We start from the raw sequence: 11,550 nt of genomic DNA, 5'->3' as shown, positions 1-11,550 counted from the left end.
CGGGGTGGAGGGTGGGCGGGCTCCCTGATGATGCAGGTGAGGGTCGGGGTGGAGGGTGGGCGGGTTCCCTGATGATGCAGGTGAGGGTCGGGGTGGAGGGTGGGCGGGCTCCCTGATGATGCAGGTGAGGGTCGGGGTGGAGGGTGGGCGGGTTCCCTGATGATGCAGGTGAGGGTCGGGGTGAAGGGTGGGCAGGTTCCCTGATGATGCAGGTGAAGGTCGGGGTGGAGGGTGGTGGGTTCCCTGATGATGCAGGTGAGGGTTGGGATGAAGGGTGGGCGGGTTCCCTAATGATGCAGGTGAAGGTCGGGGTGGAGGGCGGGTTCCCTGATGATGCAGGTGAGGGTTGGGGTGGAGGGTGGGCGGGTTCCCTGATGATACAGGTGAGGGCCGGGGTGGAGGGTCGGCGGGTTCCCTGATGATGCAGGTGAAGGTCGGGGTGGAGGGTGGGCGGGTTCCCTGATGATGCAGGTGAACGTCGGGGTGGAGGGTGGGCGGGTTCCCTGATGATGCAGGTGAAGGTCGGGATGGAGGGTGAGTTCCCTGATGATAGAGGTGAAGGTCGGGGTGGAGGGTGGGCGGTTTCCCTGATGATGCAGGTGAGGGTTGGGGTGGAGGGTGGGCGGGTTCCCTGATGATACAGGTGAAGGTCGGGATGGAGGGTGAGTTCCCTGATGATAGAGGTGAAGGTCGGGGTGGAGGGTGGGCGGGTTCCCTGATGATGCAGGTGAAGGTTGGGGTGAAGGGTGGGCGGGTTCCCTGATGATGCAGGTGAAGGTCGGGGTGGAGGGTGGGTTCCCTGATGATGCAGGTGAAGGTTGGGGTGAAGGGTGGGCGGGTTCCCTGATGATGCAGGTGAGGGTCGGGGTGAAGGGTGGGTTCTCTGATGATGCAGGTGAGGGCCAGGGTGGAGGGTGGGTGGGCTCCCTGATTATACAGGTGAGGGTCCGGGTGGAGGGCGGCTTCCCTGATGATGCACGTGAGGGCCGGGGTGAAGGGTGGGTTCCCTGATGATGCAGGTGAGGGCTGGGGTGGAGGGTGGGCGGGTTCCCTGACCCTCCACACAGTACTGAGGGGCGCATCTCTGTTACCCAGCCCCAGCCCTCCGCCTGCAGCCGGGTACCTGACTCGGGGGTTCTCCTGCAGGGCGGGCGGGCTGACCACAGGACCCTGGAGTCCGTTAGTTTCTTGGGGATGCTGCGACCGATGACCGCAGATGGCGAGGCCTCCGGGGGCCCAAATCAGCCTCACTGCGGAAATGAAGGTGTCAGCAGGGCTTTGCTCTGCAGGCTCCGGGAGAATCGGGTCCCTGCTTCACTCCCTGCTGTGGCAGCATCCCTCCAGACTCTGCCTCGGTGGTCACACTGCTTTCTCCTCCCGTGTTGAATCCCCTCCTTCGAGGATGACCCCATCTCGACGTCCTCAACCAAATTTGCAGAGTGCTTTCCTGCCACGTGGAGTCAGACAGGTCCGGGGGTGCGGGCCCGACCTCCTTGCGGCGTGCTGGACCCGCTGCGCTGGGTGAGGACGGAAATGAGGCAGGGCACGTGACAGGCAGTGGTGACTGGGGCATGGTCTGGGCGCCCTTGGAATGCCTGCCCATGTCTTCCCCCATTCCCAAAGTGGGGTGCCCTGAACCCCACACGAGAGGGAGGCAGAATGGGAGGAAGGACGGAGCAGCCGGGCAGGGGTGTTGGGAGCTTGGGCCCCGGGGGGTGCTGGCAGCCCACAGCCCTAGATGGGGAGGATTTGAATCCGTGAACATTAGAGCCACGAGGCCTCCGAGGAGGAGACACAGGACCCGGTCACATCAGGACTTTGGATATTTACCAAATAATTATTTAGCATAAAATAGTTGGGTCATATTCACACAAAAACGTAAATTCTCCTTATCTGGAATTCTGATCTGGCTGGGTGTCCTGTGTTTACCTAGTGGCCCTGCCCAAGGACACCAGGCGTTCCTGATGGACCCTGGCCCATCCTGGGCGTCCACTTGGCCACCACTGGTGGGAGGGGCTGAGTGGGACCCGAAGGGCCCGTGTGAGATTGTCCTTCACGTGACCTGGTTAGAACTGGGGCCAAATGGGAGAAATCTGTCAGCCTGGGACGGGACAACAGTGAGAAACAGCCCCCAGCTGGAGTTGTGGGAGCCCCCTTGGGCGGGCCCTGAGGTGCTGAGGGCCCCCAAGTCCCAGTTGCAGTTGCAAAGTCTGGATGGCTCTGGCAGCCTTGGTCACCTGGGCACTGCTGGTGGGGGCAAGCCCTCCTGCCTGCCGCGCTCAGTGAGAGGCCACAGTGCTCCCGAGGTGGGTTTGTTTCTGGGCAGGGAAGAGCAGGAGAAAGGCAGAGAGATGGGAATACTCCCTGTTCCCACTGGGGTCCTCAGCAGAGGAGAGTCTCCAGGGAGGGGCCCTGACCTCGACTCCCCTTCTGGGCTGGAGTAATGAAGGCAGGCCCAGGTCTGTGGGTCTGATGCCCGGCAGGGCTCCGGGCCTTGCTGTGCCCCTCGTGCTGGGGTGGGGGGCTGTGGGGTGGGGACCAGCAGTGGCCAGAGGAGGCCAGGATCTGGGGCTGGGCTCCTGGTGTCCATCATGGGTCGGGACAGCACACAGGGTGGCAGGATTGCCCTGCTGGATGCTGGGCAGGGGATACCCTGTGTCCAGCCCACTGTCAGCTCTGGGGAGGGCGGGGGCTTGGCCAAAGCTGGCCCTGGGGGCCCCACCCTCGGTCTCTGGGTAGTTCTGGTGCCACCCACACGAGGGCAGGTGGGGTTTCTGGCAGGTGAGACCCGGGGAAGCAAGTTGTGCTCCTTAGTCAGGAAGGGGGCCGGGGGCGCCAGGCAGAGCTGTGCGTTGCTGCAGACCAGTGGTGCTCGAGAGCTTCGGTCTGCGGCCCCTGGCACGGCGTTAAAGTCACGGAGGTCACACCTGCTGCTACTTAGTGTGCTGGAAATTAAACGAGAGAAGTATTAATGAGGAAACAGTGTCCTCCTTCTTGTGGCCTCTGCGAACTCCACTGTCCACTTGAGGACAGGAGCGAGGAGCCTTGGCATTATTGTGGAAACAGGTTTGACCTTGGGGCTTTCTGGAAGGTTCTTGGGGTCCCGGGGAGCCTGGACCAAGCTTTGTGACAGAGGCTCTAGGCGGCAGAGCAGCAGGCAAGGTGAGGGGTGGAGTCCCAGCTCCAGCACCCGCCGTGCGCCTTCTCCGTCGTCGTCGGTGAAAGGGGGTCACAAGGGACCTGCCCTGAGGGGCGTGGCCAGGATTAAAGGAACCACCCTGGAGGGGCGTGTCCAAGTGGGAGCCGCTCTCCCGGCACCTTCCTGCCCTCCTCTCAGAGCAAGGCTCTTGCCCTCTCGCTCCCACCCCCACCCTTCCGTGGGGTGGGGCCTGATTCTCTCCACCTGTGGGAGAGGGGCCTCTGCGATGCCTCTCCAGCTTCCTGAACAGGGGCTGCGATGGAGGCGTGAGCTCTGGCTGCCCCCTTGGGGTCAGTGGAGGGTGGGTTTTTTCCCGTAGCAGGTGGGGGCAGGGGCGTGGGGAGGGGCAGAGCTTACCGGGGTTGGGGTCAGTGTGGAACGCTCTGTGGGTGTTGGCTTGGGGAGCCCATGGACACCTGGAGGGCAGTGGCCGGGGTGAGGGCCGGGGAGGTCCACAGCCAGACGGTGCCTGGAGCCCTGGCCAGCGGGGACTGTGCGGCGTCAGGGCCGGAGCCCCATTGCGGTGTTGCTTGATGCTCGCAGCTGGCTGGACACCTGGGCTGCTGTCTGGCTGAAGGGGACCCCAAGGCCCAGAGAGTGGCTCTGCCTGGCAGCCGCCGGGACTCGGGGTCAGTCCCGGGGCAGCTGGAGCCCCGGAGCAGGTCCTGAAGTCAGGGCGTGCGTGGGGAAGAACTCCACCCGACTTGGGTTGGTGAGTAATTTAAGACAGGGTCCACCCAGACACCCTATTGGCGGCTTCAATCTGCACTTTGGAGCCGCTGAAAAATTCATGAGGCCTCAAGAGGCTGTGGGGCCTGCTGAGTGGCCAAGTGCCATCGTCCTGCCCTTGTCTCCGCCCGGCTTCCCACAGGAAGGACCTTCCCACCCCACTCCAGCTTCCCAGAGTGGCTGGAAGGGCCTGGCTGTCCCTGGCAGTCCGGGGTTTGTGCGGCGGCTTCTGGGCTCCCTGCCAAGGGGCTGGACTTTGCGGCAGCGGGTCAGGCCTCCACGATGGGACCTGGGGATTTCCCACGAGCTGTTACTGTGGTGTGTCTCAGTGCGACTGAGTGCGTCTTGGAGTCGGACTGCAGGCATGGGGTTACCTAAGTCCAGGCCTGGTGCGTGTGTGTGACCTGGGTGCAGAACTGTGCATACCTGTGGGTGACTGTGGGGGGTGCAGGGGAGAACGTGGTGGGTGTCCTGAGCCCCTGGAAATGGTCAGTGCCTACGTGCATGTCTGTCTGTCCATTTGTGCCTGTGTGCGTGAGTGTGCGTGCGCGTGCACGTGCGTGCGCATGTGTGCGCGTGTGCGTGTGCGCCTGTGCGTGCGTGTGTGCGTGCGCACGCGTGCGCCGGGTGATTTGGCTGCACCTGTGCTGCTGGCTGGCTGCCTGCACTCAGGGCTGAGTCTCTCGGGGGTGCCCGCCGGGTGGCTGGACCCAGGAAGCACTGGGCAATGGTCCCTGTCCCGCAGCCAGGCAGGGAGAAGCCGGCCCAGGGGACCGGTGCGACTGGCAGGTGCAAGAACCTTGAGGCAGCTCCTGACTCCGCTGAGGGGAGGGAAGCCCCGCTCCCCACTGCCGTGAGAGGGGTCATCAACAGCGGTGTTTGGAGGAGCTGTGGGGTCCGTCCTGCTTATTTCCAGGCTTCCTGCTGCTCTGGTGTCTTGCTTTGGGGGTTGGCTGGGGGAGGTGGGAAGGTGCTGAGGGTGATGTGTGAGGCCGAGAACAGCTCCGGGTTGGGGATCAGGTGCAGGCAGGGTCGAGGCCTGGCGTGGACCGTGGGGGCCCTGAGGCAAGGGCAGGACGCACCAACACCCAGGGGAGGGGAGGGAGGGTCGGGGCCCTGGATATTGTGGGGAGGGAGGAAGAAGGAAAGCTGACCCTGGACCCCCTGCCCCAACGTGGGGCCTGCTTCCAGCCCCTCCTTCTCCCTCCCGCCTCGGCCTCCTGCTGGAGGGCAGGGGTTCCTAAGAGCCTGTGGTGCTCCTGCAGGGACAAGAACCAGCCCGAGGGGTTGACCAAGCAGGAACCAACCCCCGCTGCCCTGCCTTTCTTCCTGAACCTGTGTGTGCGGGGGTGGGGGGTGGCCCCAGGCTCTGCCACACAGCCCGTCATGGGGAGGGGCTGGCAGCTCGTCCCCACCTCTGGCTATGAGGACCCTGCCAACCACTGCCAGGTCAAGCCAAGCCAGCTGCCAGTTGTGGGGTTCCAGGGCTCCGCTGCGTGGGGGAGGGCGAAATCCACCGAGTGCCATGGTGGGGGCTGTAAGATCTCCCCTGTGCATTTCCCAGTCTCCCCAAACCTTTTCCCCTTCAGGGTGTGTGGTGGAGCCTTTAAGTATAAAAGGGTCCCTGTGGCCCCGCCCCCTCCCCAGAGGCTGGGCAATGGTCCCTGTGGCAGCCAAGCCGGCTGAGGGGCCGGGCGGCCAGGTGTGGGGGGTTCTGGCACTTTAGCAGCGTTAGTGCCTTCCCCTGCCCTTCATCTTGGGTGTGAGGCTGGCGGCACATGCTTGGTGCCTGTGGGGCAGCCAGGAGCTGACTCAGCATCTTCACCTTGCCGATCCCCCATGCCTCCCCTGGCCAGCCGCCACTCTCCACGCTCGACAAACCTCACCCCATTCCTCCATCGTCGCAATCCTCCATCCATGGTCTGCTCCCCCACTTCACGGGTAAAGAGGGGGAGGTGCGGGGAGATCCCGCCGCTGCCCAGAGCCACGCAAACTCGGCTCACGGACAGTGAAACACAGCAATGGTTCCAGCGTCCTGCAGTGATGTAAAAGAGGGAACCAGCAATGCGGACCGCCCAGGGTTCCTCTGCCGATCTCCAAGGCTGCTGACCCAACCTCGCTCCTTGGGTGCTCCCCACCTAGTGCCTGGACTCCTGGGTCCTTTCCCGTGAAGATTCTCATCCCCTGGCTTGTGTATTCAGGAGCTTTTGGGAGAAAGTCCATTTATTTATGCTAAATAAATAAAGTCCACTTGTTTCATGCTAAAGTGTGAATGGCTAACATATCAGAGCTATTTGCTTTTTTTTTTTTTGAGGCATAGTTTAGCTCTTTTGCCCAGGCTGGAGTGCAATGGTGGTGATCTCGGCTCACTGCAACCTCCACCCCCAGGGTTCAAGCCATCCTCCTGCCTCAGCCTCCTGAGTAGCTGGGATAATAGGTGCCCACCACCACACGCAGCTAATTTTTGTATTTTTAGTAGAGACGGGGTTTTGCCATGTTGGCCAGGCTGGTCTCAAACTGCTGACCTCAGGTGATCCACCTGCCTCTGGCTCCCAAAGTGCTGGGATTACAGGTGTCCATGCCTGGCCTATTATTTGCATTTTAAAAAAGGATATTTTTAAGACATGTTTTTTTTTTTTTTTGGGACAGAGTCTCACTCTATTACCCAGGCTGGAGTGCAGTGGCGCAATCTCAGCTCCCTGCAACCTCCACCTCCCGAGTTCCAGTGATTCTCCTGCCTCAGCCTCCTGAATAGCTGGGATTACAGGTGAATGCCACCACGCCCGGCTAATTTTTGTATTTTTCGGCAGAGACTGGGTTTCACCATGTTGGCCAGGACGGTCTCAAACTCCTGACGTGATCCTCCCACCTCGGCCTCCCAAAGTGCTGAGATTACAGATGTGAGCCACTGTGCCGGGCCTGAACCGTTTTTCTAAACTTCAGCATGACTGGCATTTGGGCTGGATGACGCTGTGCTCTGAGGGGTCTGCCCTGTGCCCTGCAGATGTTCGGCGCCCCCCAGCCAACCCCCAGCCTCCACCCCCTGGATGCCAGCAGCATCTGCCCCTCGGCAGTGACGACCAAAACTGTGTCTGGACTCACTAGATGCTCCCTTGGGTGAGAACAATTGACCTAAATGGAGCTCATCTCTGTCGGTGGGATGCCAGGAAGTGTGATTAAGCAAAAGCCTGGTCTCCAGGGACGGGGCCAACTTGTCCGAGCCGCAGGGATGGACGCATCATTCTCTCTTCAGCTGCAACTAGTGGGAGGGTCTATGAGCAACCAAGGAGGGGGCGTGTCCAAGCCGGGGACTGACTCACCGGCACCTTCCGGCCCCCCTCCTCCCGCCCCCCCCATGGGTTGGGGGCTGATTCTGTCCACTTGTCAGTGAGGAGCCTGAGGCTCTGTGTCACTTGGGCAACTCCAGCAAAGTGCCTTCAACTCAGAGGTTTAAACAACAGAAGTGTGCGCCTCACAGTGCTGGGGGCCAGAGGTCAAGATCGAGGTGCGGGCAGACTCAGCTTCCTAGGTGCAGACGATGCTGTCCTGTGTCCCCGTGTGGCGTGAGCAGAGAAGGGGGCCCAGCACAGAGTCTCTTCCCCTGAGGGCGCTGGTCCTGTCCAGAGGGCTCTACCCTCCTGACCCAGTCGCCCCCAAAGGCCCCCTTGCTCACGCCATCACACTGGAGTGAGGGTTTCAGCTTGCAGATTCTGGGGGTACATTCAGCCCACGCAGGCCTGAGTGGTCACCTGGTCTGCTGAAAGCCACTCAGCTCGGGCAGGCCCATGGTGGCTGCCTCGGGGACATGGCCTGCAGCCCACACCAGTGCTGCCCTCTGCAGAGGCTGAGGCAGAGCCTGTTGGGTGAGGGTGGCGTCCTGGTGTTTGCCGGTGGAAGTGGGCATCGGGCTGCCGCAGAGCCTCGGGACTGGCCAGACTCTAGCTCTCTGCAGCCCCTGCTGTGCTGCCGGGAGAACCCAGGCCTTCTGAACCACCCACCTGGTGTGGCGTTAGGTGACCTTGTCCTGGATGTGGGGTAGGGAGGGAGGTGACAGCTCACAGGCCCTGCCCAGACTGACGGCCCTGCCCAAAGCCTACTGGACATCTGGTCCAGCAAGGCCCTGGTGAGCTTGGGCCGCCGGTGGGCGGGCAGCCAGGGCACAGATGCCAGCAGCCGGTGTGTGGCAGGACGTCTGACCAGTTCGCTGGCCCTGAGCCCCAGCTGCACAGTCCTCCTGGGGTCTCCCGGCAGCCCTGAGCCACACAAGCCCTGGGCCAGTGACCGAGGCCACATCTGACTGGAGGCTCCTGTGACGTCCAGCCCAGTCAAAGTGACCATCTGTCATCTGACAGAGGTTGAGACGCACCTTCCTTGGGCTGGGTGGGCCCGGGAGTGTCTGTGGCCGCCCCGACGGTGTACTCATGTGCAGTGGGGCAGCGGCACCAGGCAAGGGGCTTCCAATTGGATGAGGACCAGCTTCAGAGAGGGTGGTGAGGGGTCTCCGCGCCAGGGCCTCCCTGAGAGGATGCAGTGCCTGCCCTCCCGGTGGGCAGAGGAGGTAGCAAATGTGAGGGCTCCTTGGCTGCTCAGGGCTGCGGGGGTGGCTGTGTGCCCAGACTGGGAGGACAGGGACAGACGGGCCAGCGGTCCCGGGGCGTGTGGCAGGGCCAGGTCTCAGGAGCGAGGAGGCCTCGATGAGGAGAGTGTTTCGGTAGCGTCAAGGTGCCAGGAGTCTGGATGTCAGGTCCACGGTGGGGCCTGGGCCTCCCCCCGAGTGAGCGGGGCCTGCGTTCCTTGCGATGCATCCGCCACAGAACAGGACCATCGTCACAGCTTCTCCATTTGCCTGAAGGCGGTGGAGGGGCCGTGCGGGAGGCCACCTGTGACACTGGGGACTGGTGATGACAACACACGGAGTCTGGGGATGTGGGACTACCAGGCAGAGCATCACGCAGAGTTCCCGCGAGGTCCCAGAGCTCCAGGTTGACTTCTGCCCTTTCTGGATGCCTCCAGAGCCACCGTGGCTGCCCTGCCTGTTCCCGCCATCACAGGTGACCACGGGCTCCGCAGCTGACGGCATTATTGCTGTCTGGGAAGTACAAGTCAACTCCCTCATGCAATTAGCTGGCTTGCCAGGGGCTAGGGAAGCTTGTTGAGAGCCCTGGTCCTTTAAAAAAAACCTATAAATTAAATTTTTATTGACTTCAGTGTAAGATGTTAAAAAAAATCAATGCTTTCCTATCTTAAATCTTCTCCTCAGTCCCCTGCTCCCCCGCACGCTGGATAAATAGAGCCCTTCCTCCTCCTAATAATGGAAATTCCTGGGGGGCCGGACCTCTCGGTCTGGGGAGGCACTTCCTGTCGCCCAAATTACAGGATTGAAGCCGCAGCAGCTCTGGTCCAGGTGAGATGACGGAGAACCTGTCTCTCCTCATTTCCTCATTTCCCCAAATTAAATCCTGTTTCTCGGCTGATGGAGCTTCCTCTGGGCCTCTGTGGGGTCATCTGTCTTTCTGACAGCGCTGTGACCAGGAAGCAGCTCCCTCCGTTTCCACGGGGGGTGGGGAGGTGGGGATGGGATGGGGTGGTGGCCCGGAAGGCCCTGCTTTCCAGCTTTCCAGCGTCTGTGCCAGCCATTGTCACTGGTGCCGAGGCCCTTGGAACGCAGGTGAAGCTGATCTGCCGGGCACAGGTCCCACCGATGACAGCACAGAGTCAACAGAGCATAAAGTCTTCGCTGTTCTAGAGGGGGCCACAACCTTCGGGGACTGAGCTGCTCCACCCCTGCCCGCCTGGGGCTGACGGCCCCACAGGAGGGCGGCCAGAAGAAGCCCATCTGCCTCTTGACTTCCGCCTGTGCTTGGTTCCTCGGGGGTGTTTGTTTGTTTGCTTTCGAGACGGAGTCTTGCTCTTCTTGCCCAGGTTGGAGTGCAGTGGTGAAATTTCGGCTCACTGCAGCCTCTTCCTCCCAGGTTCGAGTGATTCTCCTGCCTCAGTCTCCCAAGTAGCTGGGATTATGGGTGAGCCACCACGCCTGACTAATTTTTGTGTTTTTAGTAGAGATGGGGTTTCACCATGTTGGCCAGGCTGGTCTCGAACTCCTAACCTCAGAGGATCCACCCACCTCAATCTCCCAAAGTGCTGGGATTACAGGCAGGAGCCACCATGCACAGCCCTCATTTTTGTTTTTAATTAATTAATTAATTTTTCTTTCTTTTTTTTTTGAGACAAGGTCTTGCTCTGCTGTCCAGGCTGGAGTGCAGGGGTGTGATCAGAGCTCACTGTAGCCTCCACTCCTGGGCTCAAGTGACCCTCCTGCCTCAGCCTCCTGAGTAGCTGAGACAACGGGTACGCACCAGTGTGCCCAGCTGTTTTAATTTTCTTTCTTTTCTTTTCTGTGGGACAGGGTCTCACTCTGTTACCGAAGCTGGAGTGCAATGGTGCCATCGTGGCTGGCTGCAGCCTGGACCACCCGGATTCGAGTGATCCTCCCACCTCAGCCTCCTGGGTAGTTTTGTAGAGACAGGGCTTCTATGTTGCCCAGGCTGGTCTTGAACTCCTGGGCTCAAACCAACTTCCCACCTTGGCCTCCCAAAGCTCTGGGCTTACAGGCATGAGCCACCTGGCCTGGCCTCTGTCTTTCACCTTTGGTCCCACTGTTCCCGTGCTGAGCCTGTGTGCCTGGAGTCCTGAACCTGCAGGAGAGCCCAGGAGTGGGTTCTGGAGGCCCCAAGCCTGCCCCGTGGCCGCACCACATGGGCTGGGCTACCCATGGCTTCTCCCAGATGTGCTTCAGTGCGTCCTCAACAGGCATTGGCTTCCGGCCCCTCTCTGCGCCAGGATCCAGGGAGAAGGATGGTGGGAGAAGCCTGGGGGAGCCGGGGCAGCAGGTGGTCCCAGCCCTGGGGTTGGCTTTCCGCTGGGGAGGGAACCCACAGGAGGACTTTGGGGGCAGATGAGCTGGCCTTCGATCCCACAGGAGCGGCCAGTTCTGGCAGCGCAATCTTCATGTTCCTGGCTGCTCAGTGCAGTCCAGTGATGTGGGAGACGGGGCAGGCCTCGAGGTTACTTGCCTGGAGGAGATCAGAGAAGGGGCTGGGCTTTCAGGTTCCTGTGGAGAGGACAGTGCTGGAGGTGCTGAAGGGACAGCACCCTCGTGGAATCCACGGCATCCCGGCCGCCTGGGCGAAGACTGACTGTCTCCCCCGCTGGAGCTGGGCACCATGAATGTCTGAATTCTGCTCATCCTCTTTGGAATCCTGTCGACGCTTTCTTGGCAAAAACTGCTTGAGCCTGAACGATTTTCCCATCTGTTTTTAAGTAAATGGAATTCCTCCTGTTTGCATGAAGTTTACCCCAACTGGGCATGTTCACCACCGGCTTTGCCTGGGCGCAGAGGAGGGGACGAGGGGCAGGCATGCTGGTAACCAGATTGCTGACAATGTAGCCCGTGGGTGTGCAAGATACAAAATTAAAAACATAAATGATTAATGAGCTAGCTCTTTGAAAGGACATCCTAAACAAAGGAGGAAGCAAAGATTTTCAAGCCTTGATGCAGGATTCACTTTCCAGAACCTTCCAAGGTGTGGCAAAGCTGCTGGAGCCAACACTGTTTGTACATG

This window comes from Aotus nancymaae, unplaced genomic scaffold, assembly GCF_030222135.1.
Source record: "Aotus nancymaae isolate 86718 unplaced genomic scaffold, 86718_ANA_hifiasm-v0.15.2.pri h1tg000029l, whole genome shotgun sequence".
Classification (NCBI taxonomy): Eukaryota; Metazoa; Chordata; class Mammalia; order Primates; family Aotidae; genus Aotus; species Aotus nancymaae.
Note: the sequence above shows the minus strand (reverse complement) of the source record.